Raw genomic sequence first — 7,637 nt, forward strand, 5'->3', positions numbered from 1 at the left:
CCTTTCTTAGCAATTGTCTTAGAGGCACTGTGAGTGACGCTTCATCCGGAATGTACTGAGCTAAGTACTTGGTCATGCCGAGTAGACGTTGCAGGCCTTTCTTATCCTCTGAAGGCTTATCCTTCTTTACTGAACTCTCATACAAGACACAGACATGAGCAATCAACAGATGATCAGTCTAACACATAAGTCAACTTAATCAGACACAGAGAGTGTCAAACCAAATCCACCACAGTATTATTTGGTAAAAGTGCAACACTGATCTCCAAACATAAGTCACTCTACTTCAGATAAAGCATCACAATAAATCTCTATAACAAATATACAATTATAAATAAACAAATATAATTAATCCATTCAGCGTTTTTGTTTTGCGTGATCCATATGAATATTGATTCAAAATAGGGCTGGGTAAAAATAACTAATTCTCATTTTTATTTACTTCTTATTTTTATGAAGGAATATCAATTCTTAAATTCAAAGAGTCTTTTAGTCAGTCATTTTTAGTTGATGAAAGAACAGAACATTGTAGTGCACCTTCTATCCAATAAATCGCATTTGCTTTTGTGCTTTGTTTGTTATAAAGATTTCAAATTATGTCAATATTATTATCAAATTTAAACAATAAATATCATTTTGACATTTTTAATGTCGCGTTGTAGCTCCTTCGACCTCATTGTAGCTCCTCAGTTCAAGCGGTTCTTAACTGAACACCATTTCTTCCTTTTTACTAATTTCTAAATAAACTATCATGAATAAACTAATCATGTCTCATGTAATCACTCAAACTAAGAAAACTTGAGAGCAATGTTACATTTACCTCATAAAAGTCATTCAATAAACTCATTAGACAATTTGAAAAAATAACTCTAGAAAATAACTTGCTGCACTACATTACATATTCATTATATGTACATTTATTTTTGTGTATCTGAATAAATCTAACAATCTAAAAGTTTTTATATCAACCATTTAAAACAAAGTTAGCGTTATAACTTAATTATTATTAACTGTGATCTTAAAGGATTTGCTATCCTGTGGCTCCCTCTGATGGACAACATTAGTATTCATCTCTGAATCGAATTTACATAAATGTCTGATACTTTTTTTTAACGATTACATTTTGTAATTATTATTTTATTACTGATAATATAGCCACATCAAACTCAAATTCACTGATTCATTCACTGATTGGGGCTATCATACTATGATCATAGCCTACTAATCATAATCATAGCCTACTAATATATATTTTTTTTTAGATATTAGGCTATGTAGTCTAATATCATAGTTGGCTACTATGATATTAGACTACATTAGCCTGGGTTTCCCCCTGCTGCCTTGAGCGCAGCGCGATTTTTTTTCACACTGCTAGGCAGCCTGGATACCATGGACCAGATTTTCCCCTCAAAAAGGGAACCAATCACAGAACGGGGAGGGAGCAGCAAGACGATGACGACGTCTATGCGACACACCGAAGCAGTTTGTTTATATCTATGGATCTAACATGGCATCAGACGCGAAGTTACCTTTCGATGCAGCCTTAGATAGTGTTCTAAGTAGTTTAGAATACAAGTTTATTTCGTCTTCTTCCTTGTCGAATTTCTGTCGCTCTACATACGTCATCTGGTATAATTGAAACGATTGGCTATGAGCTACGTACAGGCTCATTTGATAGACATTCGTAGCGCCCAATAAACGGCTCTGGGCATTCGTAAACCACGCCTCAAATACGAGAAAATGAACATGTTGTTCCCAGACCATGTCTCAATGAGAAGAGGTCTGACGTTAGCCAGGCTAAGACTACATGGCCTAATATCTAAAAAAAAAAAAAAAAAAAAAAAATAGAAATATAAAAAATATCTTTAAAACAACAACAACAACAACAACAAAAATCAGACCTTTCAGGCTATAGCTTAACGCTTATAAGCCTTATGCCAAAATTATTATTACAACTAATTATTCGGTCATTAAATAAGAAAACTAAATAATTGTGTATGTGTATTGTGTATTGTATAAAATAGATGATTTGCTTTGTGTAACCCGACATCAGACATTAGGCCGAAGTATTATTTTACACACAGTGCCGCGACCATACAATTATTTCTTTACGACTGGCTTTAGCGGCGTGTTGGGGTTCCAATACTCCAGCCAAGTCAACGAAATGAATGAATGAAAATGTGTCACATGCCTGTCCTCTCTTGTGCTGCACATGGGTGTTTTGTTATTTTGGGCCATGTGCTCATGTCATTGTCTGATCCCTCCCACTTGTTATATGATTATTGTTTGAGTTCTTCCACCTGTTCCCTCCTGATTAGTTTCCCTTTATAAGTCCCCTCTTGTTTGCAGTCTGTGTCGGTACATTGTCTTATGTCTCCTGTTCCCCGTTATCCTCTAGTAAGTTCATGTTCTGGTTTGGTTTTGTATTTACTAGTTATGTTTCTCCCCCTCGTGGGTTTTGTTTTGTGTTTGTTTTTCTTTTTGTAATTAAACTATCATTCTCCTGCACTTGAGTCCTCACGCCTTTTTGTTTTATATTCAGCTGTGACATAATGTACCGACCCACTGAGGACTCAGCAGAAGATATGGGCATCTTCCTTTTCCCATCTCCCTGCCCCTCCGCTCAACAAGTGGATCATCGTAGCAAACTCCTTTCGCTTCAACAAGGGAATGCCAGCGTAAAGGAGTTTGCTCACCAGTTTGTGGTTGTAGCGGAGGGGCTCAACATCAGCGACGCAGAGCTCAAGGACACTTTTGACACCAGCCTTAATATGCCTGTGCCTGCCTGGGAGATGGGAATGCTGGGGATATTGTCATTCTGGCAGTTTGTGGGGTATGTTTACCATCGCGGATGGGAGGGTGGTCTTCCGCCTCTTGGCCCACCTCCCATTTACCTCACAAACTCCCAAGTCCCCAGTCCTCCGATGACTCCTTCGGGGAGAGGGAGGAGGAAGAGATGCTCCGGCCCATCTGCCACCTACTCTGAGGTGGTCCCGAGTCCGGTGGTCCCAGTTCCGGTGGTCCCAGTTCCGGTGGTCCTGAGACGGAGGAGGAAAACCTCCTTTGTGACAGTTACGGTGGTTCCGAGTCCAGTGGTCCCAGTTCCGGTGGTCCCGAGTCCAGTGGTCCCAGTTCCGGTGGTCCCGAGTCCGGTGGTCCCAGTTCCAGTGGTCCCAGTTCCAGGGGTCCCGAGTCCAGTGGTCCCAGTTCCGGTGGTCCCAGTTCTGGTGATCTGGGACCCAGGTGCGAGGACTCAAGTGCAGGAGAATGATAGTTTAATTACAAAAAGAAAAACAAACACAAAACAAAACCCACGAGGGGGAAAACATAACTAGTAAATACAAAACCAAACCAGAACATGAACTTACAAGAGGATAACGGGGAACAGGAGACATAAGACAATGTACCGACACAGACTGCAAACAAGAGGGGACTTATAAAGGGAAACTAATCAGGAGAGAACAGGTGGAAGAATCCCGGACTCGGGATCACCGGAACTGGGACCACTGGAACTGGGACCACTGGACTCGGGACCCCTGGAACTGGGACCACCGGACTCGGGACCACCGGAACTGGGACCATGGCCGCCCGAGGGGTCGTCTCCGCCGTGGCCGCCCGATGAACAGTCCGCTCCGCCCTGGCCGCCTGAGGGAAAGTCTCCGCCCTGGCCGCCCAAGGGAGAGTCTTCGCCCTGGCCGCCCGAGGGAGAGTCTCCGCCCTGGCCGCCCGAGGGAAAGTCTCCACCCTGGCCGCCCGAGGGAAAGTCTCCACCCTGGCTGTTAGATGGACTGACATTCCCGCCCTGGTCTGTCCCTCCCGTCCCGCCCTGGTCTTATGGAGCATCTGGTAGCCGCTCCGTAGGGAGGGGGTAATGTCACATGCCTGTCCTCTCTTGTGCTGCACATGGGTGTTTTGTTATTTTGGGCCATGTGCTCATGTCATTGTCTGATCCCTCCCACTTGTTATATGATTATTGTTTGAGTTCTTCCACCTGTTCCCTCCTGATTAGTTTCCCTTTATAAGTCCCCTCTTGTTTGCAGTCTGTGTCGGTACATTGTCTTATGTCTCCTGTTCCCCTCTAGTAAGTTCATGTTCTGGTTTGGTTTTGTATTTACTAGTTATGTTTTCCCCCTCGTGGGTTTTGTTATGTGTTTGTTTTTCTTTTTGTAATTAAACTATCATTCTCCTGCACTTGAGTCCTCGCACCTTTTTGTATTATATTCAGCCGTGACAAAATGAGCTTATCAAAGCATATCTAAATCCGCGCAGGTGGATTCTTTAGATTTCGGGATGTCTGGTCACCCTAATTCAGAGACTTTTGCTGAATATTTTCTGTGCTGATCTTGAGATTTTGAAGTTGTTCAGAGGATTTCAGAGAGGAGACTTTTATTGTAGAAGGAGATCGAATAATATATCCTCTAACGTTATATCATTTTATTTTTTAAAAGTTCATATTATTTCTGAGGACTCTTTAATTTTATTGTTCTTTTCTTATTTTAGAGGGAGTTTTATTTATTTATTGGGAGGGGTATTTCTGAGCAGCATTGTATTTTATTGTATTGTATTTGTATTGTTTTTATTGCAGTTTGTAGGAGGATGCCAGGCACAGAGCCAGGATCTTATTCCTGGATATTTAACACCTCTGTCTTGTGAGTTTGTTTCTGTGTCCACAGGTCCGGCTCACAGGGAGAGAGAGTGGCCGAGAGACAGCCAGCAGAGCCCAGATGATGGACGTCCGTCCACTTCATCCAAACGCTCTCGCAGAGGTCAGGCACTGAAGAGAAAGCTTAGTTCTAGCGCTCAGGTGTCCGACTCCCATCTGAGCGCATCCTCAATATCCAGCACCCATGCGGCTGAATACCATCAACCCGTTAGTGCTGGTGCTGAGGAAAATGAGATGCCAATGAGAAAGAGGATGGATAATTTTGTGAAGCTTCATTACTGTGACTGGAGTGGCATCATCTCAGACCAGAATACTGCACCGATAAACGAGAGAAGAGCTGAGGGTAAATCAAATGACCATTGGAGAATATCACTGGAGTGCCATTAATTACCATATATGACCACACCATATTATATCAAAATACAATTGAAGTTTGATCAAGCCAATAATCAGATTATTTTTTATTCCAAGACATGTCATGACATATTTAAACAAGGATTGTTAAAAAAAAAAAAAAAAAATTAACAGAAGAATAGCCATAATATGATTATCCAATGTTTAATAATTATAATTATTTGTTTGAAACATGCTTTTGTTTGATATTCCCTGCTTTAGATCAAAATTGTCTCAAAAAGAGGACCATGGTCTTCAGGAAGCTCTAGCCAGTGGTCTTGAAGATCAGCAGGTTCAAACCCCTCCATCTCCAGTCCAGCACCAGGTCACAACAACAGAGTGGACGTGACAACTGAGGGTGAGTTTCCGGCTATAGTACCATAAAACAGAACAGAAAACTTTAATGAAATCAATTAAAAAGTTGAAACAAGGTCATTGTCTTAAGAGGTTTAAGATTCTTTGATGATGAAATATTTTGGATGTACTGTTGGACCTCTCTCCTAAAAACAATGAATAAATGATTTTGAAGAGAGAATTTACAGCGGTGAATGTGAAATTTTGCAAGGAGCAATAATAGGTTAATAATAAAGCATTCATTCATTTTAGCTTTTTGTATATTAAAGAAGCAAAACATTACATCCTTAAAAAAACAAAGAGAAAGCCGGAAGCACATTGCAGTTAATACAATTAGAACATTCGTCCCAAAATAGTTGTGTGTGAGGACAATCCCAGAAGATATGAGGAGAAGTTTCATCAGTGGCACCACAGAAAGAACATCTTGTGTCTATAACGGACTTAAACCTTTTCAAAAAAGCTTTAACAGGGTAAAATTGTGTAATAATTTGAATTAAATTTCTTTAACCTGTTATTATGTATTTCAAAGGCAGAGTCCATACTTTTGTCCAATCAATATGGTCAACCAAATTCATCCAATATGTCGCCACATATGGAATTGTTAAAAGCTCCTTTTGAAAGAGAAATCTAATTCTATAATTATGTGATGAAGGATGTGACAAAAAGCACAGTTTTCCTACTGGGAGTTCAAATGGGTCTAAAGAAATAGGTAAAGAGTTAGATGATCTAACTAACAGACTCTCTTAGAAGCATAACAACTCCTTTAGGAACAGCGTCCATTACAATGGAAAATTCCTTGGGAGTTACTGGGAAATTGAATTTAGGTAAAAATTCTTCATAATTTAAAGTAAGTAATAAAGTAATTTGAATTTAATAACTGAGAAACAGTCAAAATTTGTTTCTCAAACCAATTACTAAAAAACAAAGACTTACTCTTATATACAATATCCCAGTTGTTCAAAATAAAGTACCGGTGAGGGGAAAAGTTATGCTTAAAAATTAAAGACCATGCAAGTAATGCTTGCTTATGGAACTTAGATAAGTAAGGGATTCTAGCAATATAATTGCAGATCAATAGGAAAGGGAGACCACCTAATTTGGAAAATAAGTAATTAGGGATAAAATTCCAAATTGAATTTGGATTACACAAAAACTGCCTAATCCAATTAATTTTGAAAGTGTTGTTCAGAGATGAGAAATCAAGAAAATTCAACCCACCATCCTCGTATGTATTCATAATTACAGACTTCTTAACATAGTGTATTTTGTTTTTCCAAATTAAATTGAAGAGGGTTTTATGGACTGTCCTACACATTTTGTTGTCCACATCCAGAGAGAGTGCAGCATATGTTAACCTGGAGATACCCTCAGCCCAGGGGCGTAGGAATGACTTTGACATTGGGGTGGACATATTGTAGGGTGACCATATTCCAGGACATGTCCGGCCGGGATTTCGAGATCGCCCAAAATATCCGGGATACGGCTTTTGCTTTCTCGTCGCCATTCATTTTGTTTACATGCACACATTTTGATTCAGTATGACTGAATTAATTCCGATTGGTGAATCTGAATGTAGTGCTTACATGAACGCTAAACAAGTGATCGGTTGATGTGCGTTTTAGCATTGCTAAGAAAATTCCTGTGTTTTCGTCTCGATCGGGATCCGTGTGAAGCAGAATGCATGACCTGCAAAGCTGGCACGTACGTGTCAGTGTCAAATAATGTAATAATGTAAACATAATGAATGGCGACTGTAGAAAGCAAAAGCCGAATCCCGGGCATTTTGGGCGATCTCGAAATCCTGGCCAGACATGTCCTAGTTAAACAGGACGTATGGTCACCCTAACATATTGGCCATTATGAATCAACATCCATCCCACCACCATAATAGTAACATACAGTATGGTGACGTGGTACAATATGTATGGAATCACAAACAGCAGAAAGGAGAGTGGCACTTTACAAGGCAAATATTTGATTTGTAACCACAAAAAAAAAAAAAAAAAATACAACATAGTCACATACGGCTTTGGAAACAGGCAGGGTCTCTAAGGTAGGTATGTGATATAATAAGTAACAAGGAGCTAACAATAATAAATAAATAATAACAAAAATTACATTGTCAGATTAGATAAATCATGCAAATGCAATTGTTTAAATTGTTTAAACGTGAATACGTCTATATTAAAGAGTGTATATGTGTACAAAGAGAATCGCAATGCTGACA

Source organism: Squalius cephalus, assembly GCF_949319135.1.
Source record: "Squalius cephalus genome assembly, chromosome: 9".
In the NCBI taxonomy this organism is placed as follows: domain Eukaryota; kingdom Metazoa; phylum Chordata; class Actinopteri; order Cypriniformes; family Leuciscidae; genus Squalius; species Squalius cephalus.